Source organism: Leptonychotes weddellii, chromosome 2 (assembly GCF_054177405.1).
Source record: "Leptonychotes weddellii isolate Sample4059 chromosome 2, ASM5417740v2, whole genome shotgun sequence".
NCBI lineage: Eukaryota > Metazoa > Chordata > Mammalia > Carnivora > Phocidae > Leptonychotes > Leptonychotes weddellii.
In genome coordinates, this window is record NC_138370.1 from 34,888,025 (window position 1) to 34,915,085 (window position 27,061).

Genomic DNA, 27,061 nt, shown 5'->3' on the forward strand with positions numbered 1-27,061 from the left:
TTCTTCTTAAGTAGCTGAAGTGTAAGTGTCATGCTCCCTGATGGTAACCCTTCAAAGCTTCGAACTGTTCCTAGAATAAGCAGGCCTTGGTTTCTACCTATTGCTCCAATCTTATCTCGTCCCATTCTTTCCTTGCTCACATCTGAAAGGATAGCCAGACTCATCTCTCCCCTATTGGTGAACACACCAAGCCTTTCCCCACTGAGGAGCTTTCACACCTGCTGCTACCTCTGCTGACAATTCTCTTTCCTTAGCTCTTCACACAGATCTTTCTCATCCTTCAGTTCTAAATTCAAATATATTACCTCTGCAGTGACCTATGGTTACCCTTGAAAAAAATCCAAGTCCCCCATTACTCTCTGTTATACCAGCCTGTTTATTTCCTTCATAACAATTGCTTAACCTGAAACAATATTATTTTTTAATTTGTTTATTGTGTGCATCTTCACCAGAATATATAAGTTCTATGAAAGCAAAGACTTCAAATCTATAGCTCCTAGAACAAAATGAGGAAGTGAGGCATGAGGTTACATGATGTGGCCCTTGTCATTTAACTGGCCAGTGGCTAAGCTGGGACGTGAACCTAGACCCAAATTCCAGGGTCTCCATGCTACAGCACAATGCTGGGGACTGCAGGTAAGGCTCAGAGATGTTAGGGCTCCCATTGTGAATAACAAAATAAGTTTCCAGGGATGGGGAAGAGAAAGCCTGGAGGAGAAGTCAGGGTCCGTGGCCTCTAGCCATAGTCACATTTCCCTTTTGGGAAGATGACAACAAGGTTTTAGGAATAGGTAAGCTTCTTGGTTCACCTGAGTAGCAATGTGGATGCCTGAATACTGTGCTAGGCCCTAGAGGATTGAGAGGAGGAAGACAAATGATGCCAGGGAGTGCAGGAGAGGAGTGGGTGCAGGATGGTGGCCTTTGGTCCCCTGAGTGCATTCCTGTCCCATAGCACCAGATCTCTATTCTCCATTTCCTAGGTCTTGACACAGAGAAGAGCTCTAAAGTTTGAGATTATCTCCAGATGCACTTGAAGCTAAACTAATTACCTTTCAGTGTCTAGACTTGTTCTTTTATCAACTTGGAGAGAGCATCACAGAAAATGTGGCTATGATCCATCCTAGTTCCCAAACCCTAGGTCTTCCCATCCACCCACCCCTGCCAGACTTGCTATCTATGTACTCAGGAAGGACAAGGCATAGCGGCACATTTGTATTCCTGGGAAACAAATCCCTACTGGCCCAAAGTACTGTACGTACTTAGGGTAAAAAATAAGCAATCACGCAGATCCTGGAGGTTCAAGAAGGGGAAAGAAAGAGGGAAGAGGACAAGAGAGGAAAAATAAAGGAGCCATAGAACCTCTCACTGAGCATGTTACAGCAACATTCTCCTGCATGACCTCCTACTGACTTTCCAGAAAGAGTCAAACAAGAATTAGACTCCAGGTTTAAGAGAAGGGAAGAAAAGAAAAGAACAGCCAAAAACATCTGGTAGAAAAGGACCCCCTAGCCTATACTTCTCAAAATTTGGCCCCAGGGAATTCAGGAGACTTCCCCCCCAGTACCAGGCCAGTCCTCCCTGTCCCCTACTTGACCCCACCCCCTGCCTGCCCTCAGTATGGCTGCTACAACAGGACCAGAAATCTTGGAATCTTGGAATCTTGGGAAGCCCTCCCTTTTGAGCTGCTTCTACTCCCAGCACAGCTGCTTTTCCCCCACACCAGTTTGCACTCTCCTTCCCCAAAGAAACCAGGGCTCATGCCAGAGCGACATATCTCTCTGATCCCCTTTTATGGAATGTGGAGATGGAGACATGGAGTTGAAAAGGGGTCTGTCTAGACTCAGGAAGGTGAGAAAGAATATTACTCACCCTCCCATCCCAAACCCTGAGGAAAAGCAGCTATGGCCTTGCCCACAGGAATCCAGACTTTTGGCCTAGGAAGAGTGAGCATCTTTACCCACTGTCTCCTCTGCCCTTGCCCAGTCTGGAGAGGTCGCTCACAAGATCAGCACGCTCAGCCTCCGGAAGGGTTATTTTTCCATCCGCTCCACCTTCTCTCCCTCCTTCCCCTCCCCCTGTCTCTCCTCCCCTCTCAGTCACTGCCCAGGGAGTTGTCCTGCAGGAAGGTCCAGCAGGAACCCACTGCCCTGCTGTGGGACATCTCTGCACTCTGCCTGGCACCCTCCCACCAAGATGCCAAAGCCCAGTGTTCACTGGAGACTTTGGGGAGGAACAAATAGCTTAGTCTTAGATTACTGACTTAACTAATGACTCCCTGAGATGCGAGCAAGGAAAGGAAGTGAAACCAGAGAAACTGCTGTATCACCCGAGTGCACGTCCTCCTCCACCCCACCCTCCCATGCTCAGACTCCAGGTTCCTGCAACACTGTTTCCTAAGACTTGAACAGACTTTGGAACTGCTTCAAAGAGGGTCCATAAGGTGAAAGGCAGCAGGCATTGGAGGGGGCAGCCACCTAGACTGTGATGAACAGGCTCCCTCCAGGCAAGGTATCTCACCAATGCTTGCTCTGGTACCTGACATGCTGCTCTTAGAGCCTTCTTCATCCACTAACTTTAATTTTAATCCCTTTGTAAAATACTGAAATACTATAAAAATAATCTAAGTAACTTGTGCAGAATTGACAATTGTTAAAATGCTACTTGTTTTAGAAATAAAACATCTCAAAGTTAAAATCCCCATTACTTCTTCCTTTCTCCTTTCCTCCATATCTCTCTCCCCAGGGAGAATCCCTATCGTGGATTACGTATGTACATTTTTTTAATCATTAAATATTCTTAACATAAAGAATAGTATAGGTATTGCTTTTTTACTTTACATAAATGGTATCCTGATGTATGTATCATTCTGCAACCTTGATTATTTTATTCAACATGATATATTTGGGACCAGTTCATGTTCCTTCTTTTACCTGCTGTGCAGTAGTATCCTACTACATTTCACTCATTCCTCCCTACTCAGATGTTTCCATTTTGTTGCTAAAATACTCTTGTATATCACTACTTCTCCACATGGGTGGAAAGTTTTCTAGGATTTATTTTCTTTGAGTCTTAGATGTCTAGTTTTTAGGAGAGGTGACATCTGAGACCCTTATTGGCCAATACATCACAAGAGGGCAGTAAGAATGGGGCAGCAACCCCAAATCACACTTCACCATATTACTCTGGGGTGAGGAAGTGGCACACTGCTGTTATTAATAAGAGGGTGCCACTGGCAGAGCGGAGGCAAGAGGCAGCAACCCTGTGATGGAGTGGGGGGGGCGGGGAGGGGGTAAAGGAGTTTTGACTAAACAGAGAGATCATCCTGTTGCAAGTGATGGAGGGCCTCCCTGCTCTGAGGCAGTCTGGACAATGAGGGCAGCATCTTCCATGGTCAAAGTTTCATAATGCTAGAGATAGTAGGACCTCAGAGATCCTCTACCCCAACTCCTTTACTACACAAAGCCTACATGGAAGCCCAGAGCAAGGAAGGGACTTGCCCAGGTCACATCAGGAGTCCTGGACTCAAAATTCCCATTTTACCAATAGAATAGGGCCAATTGGGTTCCATTTTCCAGTTTGGGGGGGGGGCTCTATGTGGGCCACATGTGTAAAGAGGCGCTGTGGGGACTGTGTTTGTGTGTGTGTGTGTGTGTGTGTGTGTAAGGCTGCCTGATAAAAATGGGATTCCATCCTGTGGGCTGGCAGTGCTGCACCATTCAGAGAGGATCACTCAGTGGGTATAGTGACTGAGAAGGCAGAGGAAGCCACTGTAGGCTCCACATGGGCCCCAGCCATAGATGGGGGAGCTGACCTGCCTCCAGGAATGGCTGGTGGTTGCTGGGCTGGGGCCAGAGCTCTGCTTGCAACTGCCTCCTTCCTTCTGGTGGGATGTCACCAGTCTAGGATAACTTTGAGTCTTAGCCATGGGAACCATACCTATGCATCCTCATGTTTAGTTCCATCTGTGGAAGTTGGAGAACTTCACACTATTATTCATTTACATTGTCCCTCAAGGTGGACCATATGCCAAGCAACGTGTTGGGTGCTGAGAAAAAGAGGGGCAAGGCCTCACAAGGAACTTGATTTGGTACTGAAACTGTAGCTTCCTCTCAAAGGAAGAATATGGCCCTCTTCCAGGCCTGGCTAGTGTGGCCCTAGGGGAAGACCTACAGACCACAAGAAGCCTCTCTGCTGGGCCCACATTTGCTACTCAGTGCTTGGCTCACTAGGCACTCAGCTTTCAAGGCCTCGTGATGGCTCCTGCATTATTTAACCTTTCAGGGATGAACGGTTATCTCTCCAATTATCTTTTAAACCTTCCTGAAGGCAGGAAGGGCTGAAGCTTCTTTGTATCCCACACAGTATCGAGCACAGTGCTAAGAACACAGTAGGTGCTCAATACATGATTTTAATAAAGTCAGCTCACAGGGAGCACAGGGATTTACTGAGCGAGCTTGTGGAAGGGAAGGTGAGGCACAGGGAGGATATATGACTTAAACTGAGGTCCCACAACAGATACATAGGAAGCCAAGTCTTCAAACCTAGAATCCAAATCTGGTTTCAATCCAAATTTCCATCTTTTAGACTCTATTTGAGTCAACTGGCCACTTGGGCAAAGTAAGTTTCCCCTCTCCTTCACTTCCCAGTCCTGTTCCAAGTTTTTGGCCAAGAACAGAAATATAAAGCAGTGTCTGTTTTTAAGGATCTGGTTGAGAGACAAGACAGGTACACCTAAATAAAAAGAGGTTAAAAAGCAGCACTGGTTTAACTGAAAATACAGGAGGGACTGGCAGGAGTTTGCTGAATTGGAACCAGCTCTCTCTACCCCCAGCACATGAGTGCTTTTTAATTTTTTTTCTTTTGTATGGAAGTGAGGTAAAGGTTCTCACTGTATTGTCTGCCTGTTACAGATTGAAGGTTTGTGTCCCCCATAAAAATTATATGTTGAAGTTCTAACCCCCAATGTGACCAATAGTATTAGGAGGTAAGCAATTAGTTTTAGATGAGCATGAGGATAGGGTCCTTATGGTGGGATTGGTGTCCTCACAAGAAAAGACTAGAGAGCTTGCTCTGTTCATTTGTTCTCATTCTGTCTCTCCCTCTCTCTTCCTGTCAAGTGAGAATACAATAAGAAGGTGGCCATCTGAAAGCCAGAAAGAGAGCTCTCACCAGAGACCTAATCTGCCAGTGCCTTGATCCTAGACTTCCAGTCTCCAGAAGTGTGGGAAATAAATGTCCGTTGTTAAGCCCCCCAGTATGTGGTATTTTGTTAGAGCAGCCTGAGCTAAGATAGCCCCCCCCCCTACACACACACACACATACACACACACCAGATACCTGGCAGAAGACACTGCCTGGGCAGTCAGGTTACCCTGTTTCTGGCATTGTCTTCACAGTCTTCCCTCCTGCTTCTCTGTCTGCTTGGTGTTGATAGCCCCAAAGTGCAGAGAACTGCTGTTCTTGTGGAGAGTCCTATAATGGAAAGATGCTTGGTGGGAAGTCAGGAAAGCTGAGTTCTAGTTCTAATTCTGCCTCACCCCAGCTCTGGGATACACAAACAGTTCACTTTCTGGACCTACCTGCTAGGACTTCTTTGCTCCTTTAAGCAAAGTCCCCAAAGACAGGATCTGTGCCTGCACAGTTGTGGGTCCATAGGAGGAACCATCAGATACCATTCAATTAGGCCCCCTACATAGTGGTATGTTCTATCTGCATTATCGCATTAGGCCCTCAACAAAGGATCACAGATTGATGGATCTGTTTTGCCATCCAGCATGAGATTTAACATTCCAGCATCTCTATTTCCTTGTGTCAGATGAGCATAGCTGATACCTAACTCACAGAGCAGGTATTCACAGGATTAAATGAAATCACATATTTGATAATGGTTGGCCCCAGTAAGAAGAATGGTACACATGGGATGAATTTAAACCAAGTGCTTGTGAAATTATAAGTCGGTATCGAAAGATGCTAGAACTGGAGCTTCACATGTCTTGAAGTTAAAAGAGCAGGTCTTTACCTATAAATACAAAGAACAAACTGGTGGTTGCCAGAGGGGAGGGGGGATGGGCAAAATGGGGGAGTAGAAGATACAGGCTTCCAGTTATGGAATGAACAAGTCATGGGAATAAAAGGCACAGCATAAGGAATATAGTCAATGATAGTCAATGATATTGTAATTGCAGTATATGGTGACAGATGGTAGCTGTACTTGTGGTGAGTATGGATAAACTTGTCAAATCACTGTATTATACCTAAAACTAATGTAACATTGTGTGTGAGCTACATTCAAATAAAAAAATTAAAAAAAAAAAAAAAGCAGGTCTTTAGGGAAAGATTACCACCCCCCACTCCCACCCCATCTCCCTGTGGCAGGCATGGCTGGATTCATGGGGACTTGCCCAGCAGCCAGACCTGCCTCTCTGCCTCCAAGAGGGCAGCTGGGGCTTGCAGAGATGTGAGAGCAGCTCTGGGGCATCTGCCAGCTGGGGCTGGAGGGGGCGGGGGCTGGGGGTGGCTGGTGGGTGGGCCCCTAGCCAGCTCCCCAGCAGAGGTCTCTCCGGGGCTAAATGGGACACGTGCCCAGAGTTAATTGACTCCCCTTTCAAGATGACTCTCTCCCTGACCCTCTGTTCCTCCCCCTACTACACTGACTGATTCAGCTTTTCTTATCTAGAACTCCAGTGTTTGTATTCCTGTTCTTGACCTCTCCTCCTATTTGCTGCTCTAGATGAGGGTTGGGGGCTGGGGCTGGGGCCAGGGCTGGGGCAGGTTAATCATCTCAGCTCAGACTGCAAGTCCTCGAAGTTTGGTTGCCTGGAGGGCTCCATGTGCAAAGCTCAGGACATATTTTCTGAGTAAACGGGTGAATGAAAAGGTGAGAATGGAGGAGGAGGAGGGTGGGGGGAGTGTGGGCAGCATGAGGAATGGCTGAGGTCTGAGGGGGAGCATGTGGCCCGGGGGTTGGGAGCAGAAGCCCACGCAGCTCTCAGTTAAGTGCACTTGGGTCTGTGAAAAGGCAGAAAGTGAAAGGGAAATCACTGGCAGGCTGAGTCATTCCACTGGGGTGAACAATCGGAAGCAATTCTGCTTCCCACTGCTCAGGAGGAATCAAAAGCCATTCTGCCTGGCAGCCTTTTGTGTGCAGGTCGCAGCTTTCAGCTGTGGCAGAGCCTTCCTCCATCCCAGTGGGCAGCTTGCGATGATTGACATTTCTCCTCAGGAACATGATTACCCACCCATTCCAACCTGCCCTTCTCTCTTCCAAAAATAAAGCCACAGTTACATGCAAAGCTCATGCAAATTTAACCCCGCTGCTTTTAGTGCAGCAGCTGCTCCCTGTGAGAAAGCAGAAGGCAAGCCTCATCCACATTCATGACTCAGGTGCCAGTAGGCACAAGGGCCCCTGTGAGCTGGGCAGCACCCAGTGAAGACAGCCACTTCTCCTGGTAAAGGGGGCAGCATCCAAAGAACAGTGGCTCAGATCTTAAATGAGTGAGTGAGATATCCAGAAGAGGTCTGGGAAACTTCCTAGCTCCTTCCCATCTCACGTGGTCAGACATAAGGAACCCAGGACACTTAGGACTTTGGAGGCCAGAATGCAGGGGTCAGACAGCCCCCCTTCCAGCCAAATCCTTACCACCCTAGAGTGCCCACTGAGCAGGGCACTTCCTGGAAAGGTGGATTTGAGGATAGGTCTGCACTAAGTGACTGAGGGTCAGAACCAATAAGGTCTTGGACAGTGATTAAACAGGTTTTGCCTATTCGCCATCTCTGTGGCTGTCTGAGGTATTGTGAGGCCAAATTTAATTCAGTAGGGAGGAATCTGTAATAAATTAGCAATGTGGGCCATGGTTTAGGAAAGGGGGGTAATGACACACTGTCATCACTGGATACATGACATCCCTGGTTCAGGTACCAAAGTTGGCACCTGGTTAGCCTTTGGCAAATCTTGGCCTCTTGAATTGGATGGGAGAGGTTTCAAGTTCCCTCAGGATTTTTGACTGTGGAATGCCTTTGTGGCTCCACCTCACCAAAAATCTGACTCTTCCTTCACCTATCCCCAGCTCCATACTGTGCTTCTCTTCACTCTCCAGATCACGTTCCTTGGTCAGAGGAAAATATGACAGGTGAGCTACCTCCATTGCATTCCAGGAGCCTGAGGGAGGGAAAGGGCAACCTGAACAGTGAGAGGGCTTTGAGGGTCACAGAGACAACCATCTAATTACTCTACCTATTCATGAAACCCATCCTAAGGGGGCAGGAGCCCCAGGGCAATCAGGACAAGAAACAAGTTGGTACCAGATCATAGATAGAACAGAAGGGAAAAAGCTTTTAAAATCCTGGGGTGCTGCTTCAATGTTCCACAGTAAGAGGCTACTGATGCCCAAAGAGGTTGGGTTATTTGTCCAAAGCCACATAGCAAGGCACGAGCAGAGCTGGGGCTAGACACTTGGCTTCCTGGCTCCCTAGTTAGTGTTCTTTCCACTTATATCTTTGTTAAACAGGAGAAAAGAAAGACTGGAGTGGGATTATTCTATGCTGAGAGATACTCTTTAAAAATGCTCAGATCAAGAGTCAGACCAAAGATGAAATCAAATCTCCCACCCCATATACCAGCAACCTGTGACTTCATGTGTCATCACCAACCGTAAAGAGGAGCTGAGGCCAGGTGATAAGTAGTATCTTTCCTCAGAAAATCAGTGGAAAACTGGAGCTCATGAGTTTGGTTGGTGTGAGTGTATGACAAGAAATAGGAGGTAGCAAGACAGAGTAGAAAGAAGCAGGCAGAGTAGGAGCCTTTTGCACCTACAAGACCCCTGGGAGAGAGCACCATTTGGGGAATAGAATAGGAAGATCTTAAAACAGAAAGTAATGAGTCTTCCAGAAGGTAGGGAAGCGTGAGGGAAGGATGAAGGGTGGAGGAAGTGGGGGGAGCATGTGCTTGTCCTAAAGAAGCTCCCCTTCCCTCTTCCCCTTTTCCCTCATCTCCACCACAGACTGGATTTTATACCCAATGAGTATATCCAATATATATAAATGTGTACTGGGGAGCAGGGAAGATACCTGGAAAGTTTTAGTACACAGAAAGGGATTGGAATTAGGAAAGCCCTGGCAGAGGGCGAAGCTCAGATTCCCGACTCTGGATACTGGAAATGATCTGGAGTGGCTTGAAGAGTTCAACCTGGTCCCTTAACAACTGTGGCTTTTGGGATTTGGAGTTTGTCCATGTGCACCTGTGTTTTTATGTGCTCAATGGCATGGTCTCTCTGTTAGGATCTGTGTGCACAACATGAGAATCCTGTGACCATTCCTGATGAGTCTCCACATGTCCAGAGTTAATGTTCTCTCAGTAACATCTGATGTATCTGGCTGGGGAATTTTGACTTCTGTGTCACTTCTGCCCTGACTTCTCAACCTCCCCACTTCCTGTTCCAGGGTGTGTTCCTGACAGTGAACTTGAAGCCTCACATCTTGCAAAGGAGCCTCTGGTGAGCATCAGGCAATCCCTCTGCCCTCTTGGAGCCTGCTGCCCCCACTGGTTCTGAAAGTAAGATAATTAACCTCTTTCCAAAGCTCAGGGATCCTGTAGGGTTGGCCCTTGGCTGCCCCTAAGTCGCTCATTACTGTCCTCATCACCTCTGTGACACCTTCTGGTAAGGGTTACACAAAAAGAGACCCTGAAGTGCTACATGGAGATGCTGGGAATTGAGGGTTACTACAGCTTTGCTCTTGTCCCTCCTTCCCTGTCATGGTCCAGTGATACTGAATGGTTCATGGTTCCCCCACTTGCCAGTCAGCGCTTTTCCACACAGACTTTCCCCTGCCAGGAAGGACCTCCCTGAGCTTGGATACATCACAGGGAAAGGTGGACAAGCACCTCTTCCTCCCATGGCCTTCCTTGGCTGTGTCATAAGGAAGCAATGCCAGTCCTAAGCCCTACTAGGAAATCAAATCCAAGACCACAAATATCCAGTCCCTGCACTCTAGGGGAGGGGGAGGGTTGGACATATGGTAACTCCTACTGGGGGGCTTGGAATAGAAGCTGAGATCTGGGCAGAAGAAGGGGACTTCCAGCTGGGGGCTCTTAGAGAACCCCCAGCAACATCTCCTGTGCTGTGTCCCTTCACTATTTTGAGCTGGTAAAGCACACTGGGTCATCTATTTGCTCAGTGCCTCTATGGACATTAACCATATCTACTTCATCTGATATCTCTGAGGATTAAATCAACAATGCAAGTAGAGCATTTAGACTCAGCACCCAGCTTATTATGAGCACTCAATAACCGTCAGCTATCATCATTTGATATCCCAAACCCTATTTATCTTTCTAGGCCCACCTCAAATGTTGCCTGCTCTGTGGAGCTTCTCACATAAGTTTGAGGTATGTCAGTCTCCAGATCCTCTTTGGCAATGGTTCTCAAAGTGCAGCCCCCATACCACCAGCAACAGCTTCATCAGGAGCCTTGTTAAAAATGCACATTCTCAAGCTACCCCAACCCTGATTTCTGGAGACCAACAATCTGTGTTTTAACAGCCTTTCAGAGGAAACTGAAGCTTGAGAACTGCTGTTGTGGTATTTTCTTTGTATTCTATCATTGTATTAATCATAGCCTACCTGAATTATCACTGTAAGCTCCTTGAGGGTAGGGAACTTCTTTTATATTCTGAGGAAATGCTGGGTAAATCCTTGTGAATTTGAGTTAGGTGAGCATTTTAATTAGATTTCATCTGAATAATTTCTAACTTCCCATTTCTCCCGAACCTTGTCTCCTGGTTCCCTCAACCTTCCTGTCCACTCAAGGCCCTGAAGAAAATCTTACCTGCCTTCAGTAAGAGAAGACTATCTTCCTTTCTTCATTCCTGCCTCCCTCCTCTCCTTCCTCTCCCACTTCCATCTTCCCAATCTAGGGCTCATGAAATTAACAGTGAGTGTAGAGTAAGGGTAGAGAGAATTTTTGGAGTATCAGAAAGAGCCAGATATTAAAAAGTTTGGATCAGGGATATAAAATATTGTCCCTGCCCCTGTAATGTTGCAAAAGCTTTAAAAACCTTTTAGGTGCTTCTCAGGTTGAGCAGATCTCTCAAAATGCAAAACCAGGGCAAAGAAATCTGGCCCAAATCCCCTTATACACAGAGTCCTTCAAGGACACCCCTGAGCAGCCTGCTTACTATAACCCTTTGCATTATAGTCAGGTGGAAGAGAGCAAAGGGTATGAGGACTCCCTTTAATACTTACCCCATCCTGCTATACTGGCTATAGGGCTCCCTTTCTCTGCCCTGTGGGTAATATAACTAGAAGATGGGGCGACTGTGGCCAGTGAGACACATATGTTGCATAAACATGTTATTTAGCCAGCCTGGCAGCCAGACTTGCTTCTCTCTGTGTCCAACTAAAGCCACCGATTTGCAAACGTAGGTTTCCAGGGAACACAGAATCTGTTAACACAGCACAGGCTATAGCAGGGTGAACATAAAATTTGGATACTTTTAAAAGTGAAAGGAGACACTAGTATCAATTACACCAGGACAGCAGACATAAACTGAGGCATATGGTCACCTTATGTATCAGCTATTATTTCTTCCCATGAGGGCCAGGCCATGGATGAGGATGTCAGGAAGGGCATCTCTTGGCCCGCATCCCTTCCTCTCAGCCGCTTACTGTTCATTGATTATAAAAAACAAGGAACAGGAAGCAACTAGGAAATAGCTAAATGGACAACTTACCAGGTGCTTTACCTACAGTGATATATGGGTGCTATGAGACCTTATACATCCATCACCTTTGCAGTGGGTTTTTTTTTTTTTAATTCAATTAGCCAACTTATAGTAAATCATTAGTTTCAGGTGTAGTTTTCAATAATTTATTAGTTTCATATAACTCCCAGTGCTCAACACATCACGTGCCCTCCTTAATGCCCATCATCACCCAATTACTCCATCCCCCCACCCACCTCCCTTCCAGCAACCGTCAGTTTGTTTCTTATAGTTAAGCGTCTCTCATGGTTTTTCTCCTTCTCTGATGACTTCCCATTCGGTTTTCCCTCCCTTCCCCTACGACCCTCTATGGTGTTTCCTATATTGCACATATGAGTGAAACCATATGATAATCATCTTTCTCTGATTGACTTATTTTGCTCAGCATAATACCCTCCAGTTTCATCTGCGTCAATGTAAATGGTGAGTATTCATCCTTTCTGATGGCTGAGTAATATCCCATTGTATATATGAACCACATCTTCTTTATCCATTCATCTGTCGATGGACATCTCAGCTCTTTCCATAATTTGGCTATTGTGGACATTGCTGCTATGAACATTGGAGTCCAAGTGCCCCTTCGGATCACCACATTTGTATCTTTGGGGTAAATACCCAGTAGTGCAATTGCTGGGTTGTAGGGTAGCTCTATTTTTAACTTCTTGAGGAACCTCCATACTGTTTTCCAGAGTGGCTGCACCAGCTTGCATTCCCACCAACAGTGTAAGAGGGTTCCCCTTTCTCCACATCCTCGCCAACATTTGTTGTTTCCTGTCTTGTTAATTTTAGCCATTCTGACTGGTGTGAGGTGGTATCTCATTGTGGTTTTGATTTGTATTTCCCTGATGCCAAGTGATGTGGAGCATCTTTTCATGTGTCTGTTGACCATTTGTGTGTCTTCTTTGGAGAAATATCTGTTGCATTGGGTTCTTATCTCATCTGTGCTCACCACAACCCTGGACAGTAAGCAGAGTTCCAGGGGTTACAGCTAGAAAAACTGATTCTAGAACCCAGGACTTGGGTACAAAGGCCAGAGCTTGCCTATTGCCTCATATAGCCTAGTCATGGGGCAAACATGGTGAAAGCAGGATTGAAATGCCTGGTGGGGCAGGCAGAGCTAAGTGTCTCCTCCCAGTACAGGTGTCAGCAGTAACTTTGACAGGTAGAGAGATCTGCCACTGTGGAGGTAAGCTGCTGGGAGTACCCGTGACTTTGTCTGACATTCACAAGTATTTGGGGAACATTTACTATGTGCAGTCACTATCAGGGCTCTATAGACATCGCAGTGAGCAGAACAAACATGTAATACAGAAATACGGAAAACATGTTATACAGAAAATGACAGATGTAGCTTACATTCAAGGTCCTGTACAACCTAACCTCAACCTGCCTTCTCACCTCACCTCCTACTATCACAAGCTTCACCAGCTAAGCACTCTTCCTGACTAGCCCCAGTACTCAGGGTCATGGACGTTCAGGGTTGCGTCTGACATCTAGAGTGACCTCCTTCCTAGCACCCCTGACAGCTTCCAGGGACCCATCTAGTCCTTCCCTTCTCTGTGCCTTTGCCTGTGCTGCTTCCTCCCATCTGAGGCACAATGCCTCTGCCTTTCCTGGATCCAGCGCTCCCTGCCTTCTTCTGCTCCATACTGTGTTTTGCTGAGTAATGATTTTGTCAACTAAATCAATAAACTCTTTCTGAGCCCAGATTCTAATGTCTACACCAAAGAATCAAGATCTCCTAGCAAGCTCGGGCTTTTACTCCTGCCTTTTGTATTTCTCAAGTCACATCTTCAATGTGTAAGCCCGGTACCACCTCTGCGTCTTACTCCTGAAGGCAACTTCGTCTCTACAATACAGATAAGTAGAAGCACTGGGAGCAAACTCCCTCAATTCCCTGAACTCATAAACTTACCTACAGTTGAAGTGATTCCTGCCTCCTTTGGTTCTGTCACAATGGAATGTTTTCACATCAGGCTAATCCTTCTAGCCATGGCATGATTCCATCAAATCCAGCCTTCTCAGGGGCCTGGCCCTAACAATTACGTTCTATTCCTTCTATTTCTCCAAGTTCTGGCTTTCTATTATTCCCTCTCATGAGCATTTACACATGCACAAATCTGCCAACTCAAAAGCAACACAGCAGCTCCTGAACTCCATTTCCACCCCCTAGGAATTACTGCCTTTCCTCCTGTTCACAAACAAGCTTCTTGTAAGAGAAGGCCATACTCACTATTGCCACTTGCTCATTTCCCACTTGTCCTCTGTCTACAGAAGCCTGGCCTTTGTCCCTTATAATCCACTAGAAATGCTCTCCAGGGATGTTGGTAAGTCCAACTCACACTTTTTAAGTTACAAACTTGATCTCTCAGTCACTCCATATTTGTTTGTTCAGTTTTTTTTTTTTTTCCCCACTCCATTCCTTTTGAAATACTCTTTTCTCGGCTTATATGATACTATGATCTCTTGGCTTTCCTCCTGTCCCCTTGGCCTCTCTCTCTGTCATTTTTCACTCTTTTGATCTGAAAGGTTGGTGTGCTTCAGGTTACATCCTGGACTCTATCCTCTGCTCCTAGTTGGTCTATCCTTTCTGATGGCTACAGCTGCATCCACATGGTAACGATTTTTGGATCTGTGTTCATAACCAAGCCTCTATACTGAGCTCCTGACCTTAATATCCAACTGCTTGCTGGCCATCTTCATTGGGATGGGCCACAACATCTCAAAGTCAACATATGCAAAATGGAATTCACCATTCTCTTCCTTGCCGTTACCCACCTTTCCTGAGTCCCTCCTTCTAGGTTCCTAGTCTTGGAGAATAGTACGACTGTGACCAACCCAGAAATCTGACCCCAAGAAACTTGATGAAGCCCAGAACCTTTTACTCCTTCTTCTTACTCCTATATCTGACCAATTACTAAATCCTGTCTTCTTAGTGATTTTCCTCAAAACCAGCATTTTCCTCCAATTCCACTGCCCTATCTTAGTCTAAGTTTCTATCATACTTCCCTTGGGATATCAATAGGTCTGTTATTTGCTCTGTTCCAACCTCTCCCAAAGCTTCTCTATTGCCCAAAGAATAAAATCAGAATTTCCTAACATGGCAGAGAAGGCCTTCATGATTAGAACTGTTTATCTTTGTATCTCCATAACATATGGCACTGCTGCCTTCCCTCCCCTTACCCTTTCCTCCATCCATTTTGACTGACTTGAGATCTGTAAATGTGTAGTATTCTTCCACAGGTTTTCCCATGCTGCTCCTTAGACCTAAGTCCCTGAGACTTTCCCGAGACAGGGCTTCCAATAGGAGGCCTTCCTATGTCTTTAATACACCCTCTGCTTGTTCTTATAACAGTGTGAATCACACTGTAGTTCAAGTCCTCTGTATTCATACCTCTTTCTCAACAGATTACATGACTATTTTATATACTGTTCTCCCAGCCCAGAGCTCAATAAATGTTTGTTGAATAAACGGATAAGCATGTGTTTAAAAATCATCTTCTAAAAAAAAAAATAAAAATCATATTCTATTTTATAGTTCATGGGTTCCACGAGCTACCCTTTCCTAGCTGGAACACCAGGAAACACTAAAACAGTGGGAATTTACAAACTTTTTTATCCCTAATCCCCACCCCCAGAACACACAAGGTAGCCTGGAACACAGCTGTGACAATTTTGGCTCCGCCATGCTTTAGAGAAGGCTTCTCTGGGTGGCACCTGTGCCTCAGTGGCCCCCTGTCTGAGTTCCTGGTCCAGGGCTCTGGGTCTGTTGGTTTGTAGGTTTATGTGTTGGACTTCCTCATGGGGTAAGAATACAGTTGAATGACATAACCTGATGGGACCGAGTATGCACTGGATTCAACATCTTTATTGGTGCTGTGTTTTTCTAAGTTATCTGTACTCTGAGTTCCATTCTGCGAAGAGAATTCTGCAAAAAGACCAATTGTGCCAGGACTGTGGAAATTCCTGGGATAGTAGACTGCAGTACTAAAACAGGGAAAGTCTCACTAAAACCCAGATGAGTTGGTGGCCTTATCTCATCAGGAAATTGGGATTAGCACAAAAGAAGACTGAATTAGTCCTCAGTGACACCTTGACCTGGCCCTTGGCTCCTCATCAGGTGGCTCTCTGGGCTGACTTGACAGGCAACAAAGATACAGTGGCTGGATGTGTGTGTCTCAAATGGTTTACCACTCAGGGGTGTGGTCTTGGGCTTGTGGAGGGAAGCGTCTGTCGGGCCACAGTGGAGGGCAAGTGTGGAGGAGAGGTGAGTTAATTTGCAGGGTGGGAGGGAAGAAATGGAAGAATTGAGCACATCCGTTAGCTCCCATCTCCACTCCTCCTCAATTCCCTGCTTTCCAGCGGACCCAGAGAGAGGTGAGCAGGGAGTGGGGCAAGGGCCTGAGCCAGAGGAGGAAATCCAAGTGGATGTGGGAGGGGAGGGCTCCACAGGGGTGAAAGAAAACCAGAGGGAGGGGAAGAGAATGGACCAGTGAGGATGAAGGAAGAAAGAGGGAAAGTGGATAGCAGCAGGAGGAGGGGCAAGGGCCATCACTGTGATGTAAATGCAGTGACTGGGAAGCGGGGGAGGGGGGAACTGAGGGCGGGAGGGGGAGGGTACTGGGCAGAAACAGCAGTGGAGATGAAGGCAAAGATTCTATCATAGCTGTTGGTTATGGAGATCTGATTTCTTTTGTGCAGGCGTCACATGCTGGGTGAGCTGTTATTAACTAAAAGAAGTCAGGGCTTAGTAGCAAGGAGGTGTTTGGTTGAGTGCATCTTAGCATGATAGAAGAAATGGGACTGGAGCACATTTTAATGGGAAGAGCAGTCTTTAAAGCTACCAGCCACCTATCCCTTACCCCATGACCACCACCATGACCCCCCTACCCCCCCAAAAAAGCATAAGAGGGTTATCATGAAACTATCAAGAAATAATATAATCGTGGGAGAGATTTGTTTTATTTTATACATCTTAACATACTATGGCTTGAAGAGTGAACAAATGTTAAAGGTGTCCCCAGGATCAGACATCAGGATTGAAGGTAAGTATAAGGCTGGTATTTATTTTAACAGAACAAAACAAAAAAATGGTTTAAAAACTGGGCCTTTATCTGGGGATTTTCTCTTTGAAGCTTCCACTCTGGAGGATTTTCATTCAGAGAGTTGAAGGGTAGAGGGGAGAGTGGTAGAAAACTCTAGCAACCCCAGGTGGGAAAACTGTCCTAAAAGCACCCTTTTCTCCATTTCTACCCATCTCAGGGGTTAGAATCTAGTGCAAGATCCAAAACAGCAGGATTTATCAGCATCTTGGAAACTTCCCAGGGGGTTATGCGTGTCTATTGCCAAGTCTGGCTTGGTGCAAAGTTGGGGAATTCTGAAACCAGAGGGAAGCTGGCAATAGGAGAATGCGTATGAAAGCCCCTCCATGCAAGCAGGAGTGTCCTGGTATGGGAAAGAAGTGTAGAAATAATACCATCAACTGTGAGTCCCTTGAAATGTCTCACTCACCACTGTATCATTTGGCACAGCACCTGGTGCACAGTTGGGGCTCAATAAATGCTCACTGGATGAATGAATGAATGAATGAATGAATGAACAAACAAATGAACTTCCTGCCTTAGGTTTCTTCTAGCTCAAATCAATCTTCCACACTGCAGCAGCTAGACGTTACCTTGCTAAAACACAGACCTGATCCGTTCATGTTGAAGTCCTTTTCAGCTTCTCCCCTTGGGAAAATTGTCTTAATTTCCTTCCTCAGAGACCTGCCCTCTCATTCATGACTCTACATGACCTGAGTCCCAGCCCCCCCTTTCCAGTTCTGTTCTCCACTTCTCCTCCACTGGTTCCTCATCATTTCCTCCAAATACCCCTCAATACATAATACCCTCAGAGCCTAGCTTGGCTCAATTTAGAATTTCTTTCATAACTTGCTCTTACGACCCAAGACTTTAGTCTGTGATAACCCACTCTTCAGGGTCCCACAAAAATATTGCTTCCTCCATGAAGCCTTCCTGTCTTTCTTGCGTCCTTGCCTGTGGTTTTACAAGAGAGGGCCTGAAGCTATGGCAGCACTGATTTCATGTTATCTCTCAAGTCATTTGTTCTTTACCTCTCTACCAACCCCAAGACTCACACTTTGATTTGTCTCCACATATTCAGCTAAATGACTGTTAAACGAAGGAGTGAGGGAAGGCAGAGAGGCTCAAAGAGGTTGGAAGAAGAAATGTTAGTGGGATGATGTTAGGAAAATATAAAATGGCAGATACCTACCTAGCTTTGCCTCAGAAATTGCTGTAATCAGCGCTGAGCTTCCTGTTCCCCAGCCAGCTTCCACCCTAAGGAGTAGAACTTCTACTGACCACAGGAGAGAGAAAGGCCCTTTGGCCAGGGAAGATGCTCTCATTCCCATTGGCACACCCTACCCCAGCCCCCAAATGTCATCAGAGTAAAGATGAGGTTGAAATCCCCTACTTTTCTCAGTCTTTTCTTTCTAGGAACTGACCCTGATCTTAGACCATCCCACACTAAGGGTGTGCCCTTCCTCCTGCTTTTATCTGCCTGGTAATAGTGCTAATTGGAGGGACTTCAGTTCCTTCTGCAGCCTTGTTTTGTCAGGCATAGAAGTCTTCTCCAATTTTCTGGATGTGGATACCATTCCTGCTGGCACCCTTCCTTTGCAGTTCAATTGTCACTCCAGGCCTCATGAAAGGCCCCTTACAGCTCATTCATTCACTGTACCTCATTGTCCCTATCCATTCATTGACATTCACTGGGATTATTCCTCCTGCTGCCACATGCACAGAGACGCGTGCACATGTGTTCAGACCCCACATCCCACTAACAGAGAGGACACTTGAAATAAAGAGCAGCACTGCCTGAATGTGGGACTGCCCTCCCCCTCTATTAGCTGGGGAGTCTATCGCGCTAATGTTATTTCAAGAAGTATCAGGAGAACTGGCGACCTCTGCAGAGCAGGCAGGGAGGAAGTGGTGGGGGTGTTCCTGGCAGCATCTTTCACTAAAACCCCATCAGCTACATCACTCCAGGATACTAATCCCCAGCCCTTCCCCTGCCCCCATTCTCCCCAGAGCCAGCTAGTTCTAGAGATTCAGTCTCTGCCTTCCTCTTAGCCATTAGCCTGTTATTCAAGATTCTCCAGAAGACGGCTCTCAAGTACCTTCCAGCAGGCTTATGTGCTATGTCCTCCTTGAATTGAATTCTACTCCTACCAACCAGGTCTGCTCCTATGATCTTTAGCTCACGCTTTGCTTATATATTCTCTCTAGTCACTGCTTAGGGGCCAGGTGGTTGCAGTGGCATGGAAAACAGTTATTCTACCTCAGCAGCTCAACAAAAATGGTGTCTTTTCAACATTTTTTAAGCTAATGGTTAATAAGATGGTTGTTAGGACTATGAAGAAAGTCATTAGAGGAAGCATAGCAAAAGTAAGATCATGAAGTAAGAGACACAAGAGAAGAGAGTCAGTGGAATGGTGGTGCTTTGTTATGGTCTATTGCCTACCCACCACAATACAGTACCCCCTCCAGCCTGGCCCCAGAGTAGGCTCATTTCTCCCTGGTGTAGGATCCCAGTTCTCCCCTTAGTATTGAAACCCCACTACCAGGCCTTCTAGTACCTACTCTAGCCCTGCCCTTCCATGAAGGAGACATTCCCTGATCCCCCCCAGGGCCCACAGTCCTTCTGATTCCCATGAGCTTCTTGGCAGTACCCTCAATTGGCGCTCAAAAGGTCTCTGCATGTGCACCTACCATACCTACTCTGATGAGATCCCAGATTTCTAGAGGGAAGAGGCAGAGGCTCATACCTCTGTAACCCCCCAGAGCACCCTGGGGGAAAAGCCTGCACCTTAGCCACTGCTCCCTGAGCTCACTGGGCTTCTGGTCAGGCAAATGCAAATTGCTGGCCTAGTCAGAGACAATGACATTTGTTCCTTCCCAGGATAGACAGGACCTGGTGGGCCATTGCTCTGGAAAGGGAGCATTTTGTAACTAAAAGAACAGATAGATATGGACTGCAGCAGAGGCTCAGCCACTCACTACCTGTAAGAGCCTTGGGGAAGCTACTTCACTACTTTGACCCCACATTTTCTTTTTGCATTTGTAAGTTGCAGTTGGGTTTCTCAGCCTTGGTGTTATTGACAGATTGGACTAGATAATTCTTTATTATAAGAGGCTATGTATGTGTGTGTGTGTATGTGTATATATATATGCCAATTATACCCACTCTCTGCCCCCCTTCCCTGCCCAGTTGTGACAATTAAAAATGTCATAGACATTGCTGAATGTTCCCTGTGGGTAAAATCATTCCCAGTTGAAAACCACTGATGAACACCTTGGGATTATTCTAAAGATTAGATAATGTGATAGCATATGTAAAGCATCTGACAGCATCTAGCATATAAAAAGTACTCAATAAATATCAGTACCATCAGATATTTTAGGTAGAATTTGGCAGTTTCCTTTCCATCTTCACCCACCATGGAGTGTCCCTGGGGCCTCAAAATTTGGGTGGAGTGGGGATGGCTCTAGAAAGGAAGCTCGATAGAAGATGTCTAAGCCCAGGGATCTCTCCAGTGTGTTCAGTGGCCTCAGAGGAAACATTTCTTGGATATTCAGGTGTGTCTTGGAAGTGTCTCAGGGTAAAGGGGTGGTGTAGCTGGAGGCCCAGAGACACATGGAGTCAGTAGTTTTGACAGAGAGCCTTTTGTAAGCAGGTCGCCCATTTGTGTTTCAATTCCTCCTCCCCACCCAGTTGCTCGGGGCAGATATATGACCCATTCCAGATGAGGGATATGGCTTATGTAGAGAAGCAGCTTGTACCAGCAAGGAGAGGATGTGGAAGATACTGCTGAGAACTAATTGGGCTGGGGCACAGGAAGGAAGGACTCAGAGGAAGCTGGCTGTAAATGTAGACCCCAGAGGATAGCTTTCCTGCCCACCTTGCCCTCAGTGCATCTGGTCTTTGCAGCTGCCACATTCTGCCTGCCCAGCTCTAGGCTTCTCTACTGGGGTGGGAAGACAGAGGAAGGAGAGAAGTCTCCAGAGGCAGTATTTCAGTCAGGCCTAGGAAACATGGAAATCTTCCAAGTCCACAACTGGCTTCTGTGAGAGGCAAAATGGACCCAATGTAAGGAATTTCAGAGTTGTCCAAGCTATAGACACCCCAACTCACGTTGTTTTTTTTTTTTTTTTTTTTTTTAAGAGATGGAATAGAAAGGAAAATGGACTAGGGCCTTGAATTGCTCCTCTGGGTAACTGACTGTTTGTGTGGTCTTGAGTGAGTCATTCTCTCTGGGGCTCCCCTTGATCATCTGCTTTTGGGCAGCACTGCAACTGCTCTTTCCAATTCAGACACTTTGAGAAGCTCTGGTGAGACCAGCAACTAAACATGCTTTGAGAAGAGAGAAAGAATTATTGTGCACACCCACCACCAAGTTCAGCCTCATGCTCAGGGAGAGCAGGCTGCACCAGAGCCATTTGAAAGGGAGTCACTGGCTGAAAGGTCTGAGCTCCCAGTATGAAGACAGCCCAAGGTGGGCCACCTCTGGGGGGCTGGAGTAGAGCTGTTCCCTGAAGGTTACCAAGGTCAGTGTGTACTAGGAGCTGGCAGAGGGGGTCTAGCAGAACAGGTGAGGAAAAAAGAGTTCATTGTTTTGATTTGGTTTTGGTTTTAATCATGACACAAGCCATGTTTCTCTCTTTTTTAAGTGTGGAGTTGAGATCCAAAAGTCCCAAAGGAGCATTCCTCACTTGTATGTGTTGTTCATGGGGAGCTGTGACCTGACCCAGTGGGTACCTGGCCCACTGTGGGTCCTTCCTCTGCATTTGCTCTCCCTTGCCTCCCTGAGGAAGCATCTCATGCCTAACATGTGGTGACAACCTTCAAGATGGCCTGCCTCCTCTTCCCACTAACCCATTCTGCACAAAGGTCTTCTAAACACAGATTTCAACACTTGCCTCATTTATGTTCCTGATAACCTTTTCCTGCTCCCATGGCCTAGCTCATCAGAACCAAGGCTATTGATAATGTTAGAAAATCTCCCCACTGGAGACGAACCATGAGAGACTATGGACTCTGAGAAACAAACTGAGGGTTCTAGAGGGGAGGGGGTTAGGGGGATGGGTTAGCCTGGTGATGGGTATTAAAGAGGGCACGTTCTGCATGGAGCACTGGGTGTTATATGCAAACAATGAATCATGGAACTAATGATGTAATGTATGGTGATTAACATAACATAATAATAATAAAAAAAACAAAAGAAGTAAAGTGAAATGCAAAAAATAAATAAATAAATAAAAGAAAATCTCCCCACTAAGTAATAAAATCAAAAGTTGTGTGCTTGAAACCTATCTTACCAATACTTCCTCAGGGAGGGAACTTGGACAAGCCCCTTAACTCTCTGAGCCCCTTTCCTTATCTCTGAAAATGGCATAAGGACCTCACATGTGGTGATTTCATAGGTGTGCAGTGAGACTCAATGACACAGCGATGCGGAAGGGCTTTACAAACTATAAAGTGCGGCACCAACATTAGAATCCATTCAGATCTCTTGGATCTCTCTCAAAGTTCATTCCAGATGGTTTTCTTGTTCTCCTATTGTTTCTCTCCGTAGGGATTTTCCCTCGTGTAATTAACCAGGCAAATCATTCCCTCCAGAGCTCAATGACCTTCCTATTCTGATGTTTTCCTTCACCACCCACACCCTTTGTACTGAGTCCCTGACCTGCCTCAGTTCCTCTGCACACAGATCAGAATTAGTGAACCCCACCAACAAATATGCCTAGGATTTACCCATTATCTCATTTAATCCTTGCAATAAATTCAGCAAAGTCTCTGGATACAATGTCAGTATACAAAAACCAATTGCACTTCTATATACTAGCAACAAATAAACAGAAAAAGAAATTTTAAAAACATACTATTTAAAAATGTACATTTAAAAAATAAGTAAAGTTATACATGGTCTCTACATTGAAAACTGGAAAGTATTATTTAAATTATTTAAATCGTTATTTAAATTATTTTATTAAATTATATAATTATGTATTACATAAAATTATTATTTAAAGTAAAGTGTTGTGATAAAGAAAATCTAAACAAATGCAGACATATGTCAGGTTCATGGATTAGAAGACTCAATATTCTAAAGATTTGAATTGTCTCCAAATCAATCTATAGAGTCAATACATTACCAATCAAAATCCCAGCAGCTTATACACTGACACTCAAAAGTCCAAGAATAAACAAAACCATCCTGAAAAAAAACAAAGCTGGAGGGTATATGTTACCAGATTTCAAGACATATGAAGTAGCAATAATTAAGACAATGTGGTATTGACATAAAGGTAGGTAAACTGACCAATAGAACAGAATAGAGTCCAGAAACAGTCCCACACACAGTCACTTGATTTGTGACAAAGGGGACAGTGCAGAGCCGTGAGAAAATAAAAGTTATTTTTATTAATTGCTGCTGGGTCCACTGGTATCCATTTATAATAAAGTTATCTTGACTCCTACTTCATACTACATACAAATAATTTCTGATGAATTTCTGATGAATTACAGATATTAATGCAAAAGGTAAAATGTTAAAGCTTCTATCTAGAAGAAAACAAAGGAGAACAATTTCTTGGCCTTTGAATAGACAGAGATTTCTTAACCAGGACCTAAAAAACACTAATCATAAAGGAAAAATACTGATCAATTAAGAATTTCTCTTCATCAAAGGTCTCCACTGAGAGAGAAAAGACAAGCCAGAGAGTGGAAGAAGATACTTATAATATACATATCTGACAAAGGACTCTCAACAGAATACAAAAAAGAACTTTTGTAAATCTCTAATAAAAAGACAGAAACCAAATTAAAAATGAACAAAAGATTTTAATTAGTCACGTCATAAAATAAAATATGCAAATGGCCAAAATGTATAAACAGGTATTCACGACGATTGGTCATCAGGGAAATGCATATTAAAACCATAATTAAATACAACCACAACAATGACAAAATGAAAAAGCCAGATAACCAAGTGCTGGTTAAAGATGCAAAGCATCCTCTGAGCAGATATGCTCAGCCACACTAGGAAAATGGCAGGATCTACTCAAGTTGGATATATGCACGCCTTATGACCCAGCAGTTCACTCCTAGGTGCACACCCAGTAGAAATGTTCCCATGTGTTTACTAAAAGACCTAGCAGCATTATGTGTAAGGGTCCCAAAGTGGAAATGCCTGGAAACGTAAGTCCTATCCACAGTAAAATAAATGAGGCACGGTGTATTCATACCATAGAACATTACGGGGCAATGAGATCCATGGAGCTACTCTTACATAGAGTAGCATAGCCCAGTCTCTCACAAAAGGATGCATGCTATATGGTCCTATTAATCAGATGTTGATAAAGAGGGCAAAGATATGGTGTCAGGATGAAGGACAGAATTACAGAGGGTAGGGGGACCAGAGGGGCTTCAGAGGATACTTTTAATGCTCTATCTTTTGCCTTGGGTTCTACTTACATAAAAATTTTTTGAAAATTCATCAGTTTGTTCATCCATGCTTTGTGCACATTTCTGTATGTATATTATATACTTGAGTAAGATTTTCACTTAAAAAAATTCTCACAGTGACCCAGGCAGGAAGTGATTCTTTCTCCCAATTTGCCAATGACTAAGGAGGCTCAGCAGGAACAAAGAACTGGTCCAATGTCAGATGGGGATGAGCAGCAGAGAGTATTGAAACCCATCCTGTGTGCCTTCCTTAACACATCTCCTGACTTTACATCCACTTCCTCACTGGGGCTTTGCGCCTTCAGAAGCAGAGACACTGAATCCTACCTGCCTTATACTCCCTTTGAGGCCTGCACACGGCTGGACATGGTAACCGAACAGATGCTCAGTGCTATAGACTGGAAGTTTTTGTCCCTCCAAATTCATATGCTGAAGCCCCAACCCCCATTGTGATGGTATTTGGAGGTGGGGCCTTTGGGAGGCAATTGGGTTTAGATGAGGTGTTAAGTGTAGGGCACCCATAATGGGATTAGTGTCCTTATAAGAAGAGTAAGAGACCAGAACCCTCTTTCTCCACCACATGAAGACACAGCAAGAAGGCAGCTGTCTGCAAGTCAGGAAGTGGCCTCTCACCAGACACCAAGTCTTCTAGCACCTTGATCTTAGACTTCCCAGCCCCAAGAACTGTGAGAAATGAGTGTTTATTATTCAAGCTACCTGGTCTATGGTATTTTGTTATAGCAGTTCAAGTTAAGACACTCAGTAGAAAGAAGGCCAGAAGCTAAATCAACAAACTTGCCCACCCACCTTTTTCCTCTCCCTCCCTCCCTTCTACTCTCTTTTCCTTCCTGGCTCTACAGAGTGTTCCTGAGTTTGCCTGGTTCTTTGACTCTGTCCTCCTACTTGGCAGAGTGGTGCTAACTTTAGGATGGGGATGGCAGGGTGGTTTCAGCCAAGTGGCTTCAGCGGTGCTCCCAGAATGTGCAGCAGATGTGGACTGGGATTGCTGCTCTGGTGCCCTCGTCTCTCTCAGGCCACCTGCGCTGGGCCACCACCCAGAAGGGTGGGGTTTCCTCCACTCAGCTACTCCTGGAAAGAGCCTCAGGGATGAGGGGGGAACCAGACTGGTGTGGCTCAGCTCCCACCTCTCTCTGTCCCCAGGGCTTGGGGGACACACACTCTTCCACTTCTGTTTCAGCCTCGAAGCTTTTTTCTCCTCCTGCAGAGAAGAAGGAGTGAAACTGTCCCTGCTGGTAGATCCCTGGGCAGAGCTCCCTCCCCCACACAGCTGGGGGATTCTTCAGTCTCCACCTCAAGAAGCAGGACCTGGATGCTGTCAGAAGCCCCCTCGGAAAGGCTGAGGGCCAGCCTCCCATGGCTCAAGAAGGGGTCACCACTGCCTAGGAAAGGCTGTGGGGAGAGAGTTTACCAATTTACCTTCCTATTGCCTCTGGCCAGAGGTAGACACCCGAGCTGAAATAGCAGAGTCCAATCTCCTTGGATGTCAATTTGGGGGACAGAGCTCCTCCTAAGCTCCCATCTGCTGAATGTTTCCTTAGGTTTGGATGAAGGACTACACACACATGATCTGAAGCAAGCTGTACCTCAACACTGAGGGGGGACACTATTATTATTCTCATACAACAGATGCAGCAAATGAGGTCTCAGGTTTTATATCTAGCAAGGAACAATGCCTGGCTTTGAACCCAGGCTGCGGTCAACAGTGCTCTAGCCATACACACCATCTGTTTACCTCTAGGGGCATCAGGTGCTCCGTAGACCTCACCACCAGCCAGGGATCCCCCTGCCCCATTGCCCAACCCTCTCCCCACAGGCTTGCCTGCTCCTCCAGACCTCACCCTAACTCTGTCCCATGACCCCCACCCCTCCATCACCTCCCCCTGCACTCTGGCTTCAGTCGGTAATCCTTTTTAGGCCTTTGCACTCCTAGTCTTGGGCCACCACTGGGGCCTCTCTAAGCCTCCGTTCCTATCTGTAAACTGGAGCTAACAGTAGTACCTACCTCACAAGTTTCTGGTATGTATTAGGTGAAGTTTTATTTGTAAAGGAACTGGGATAAAATTAAGAGCTTAGTACATGGCAGCTAGGCTTTATCTTTGTTTTTGTTTTTTAACATATAGCACTGAGCATCTGTTGGGTTACCATGTTAAACTTAGTGACTCAAAGCATTTCTGGGCTCTAATCTTGATATATTTTTCTCCAACTTTGCTGGTCTCTGGGCTCTACTCCTTTCCTTTCATTATCTAAAGAACTGGGGACATTTCCGTTTGGGGCCTTTAGAGATAGACTTTTTAAAAATATGAGTAATCATCTATCCATTTTTTGTAGGAATTGCTCTTAAAGTGCTTAGAAATCACCAATCTAACAAATAAATAGTATACTCCCTGAGGACGCCAAGTACGCATGGGGCCCAGCACAGAGCCGTGCCCAGCAGAGCTCAATACATTCAGACAGGCAGCAGCACAGATACGAATCCTGGGGAGCAGTACCAGCCCCTTAAGCCAGCAGCCCCCATCCTTTAGAGGGCTACAGGATGGGGTGTTTTTAGCTGGAGACATCTCCTCTTTCCCCCTGCATGTGCTCTGAGTCACAGCCAGCTAACAGCAGGCCAGCCCCAGGGTGTAGATGAGATCAGACACCTCTGTCTTCCCCAGAGGCATTTCTGTGGGTCTCTGGCCCTAAAGTCCTCTTGGGCTGAGGCCTGTGATGTGGGCCTGCTCCCGTCTCTTGCCGCTCCTGTTCAGCCCACATGTTC

At 45.8% G+C, this 27,061-nt stretch overlaps 1 protein-coding gene across 2 annotated transcripts in view; it reads right to left on the bottom strand.

Moving 5' to 3' along the window:
• The window catches only part of LZTS1 (leucine zipper tumor suppressor 1), a 52,240-nt gene that overhangs the window by 13,186 nt on the left and 11,993 nt on the right, over positions 1–27,061 (bottom strand). The window contains exon 2 of one of the 2 annotated variants that reach the window (XM_031041225.2): positions 5,338–5,472. The exons of the other annotated variant lie outside the window; for it this stretch is intronic. The gene's annotated coding sequence lies outside the window, so the exon portion shown is untranslated. The remainder of the gene's footprint in view (positions 1–5,337; positions 5,473–27,061) is intronic. 2 annotated transcript variants of the gene reach the window in all.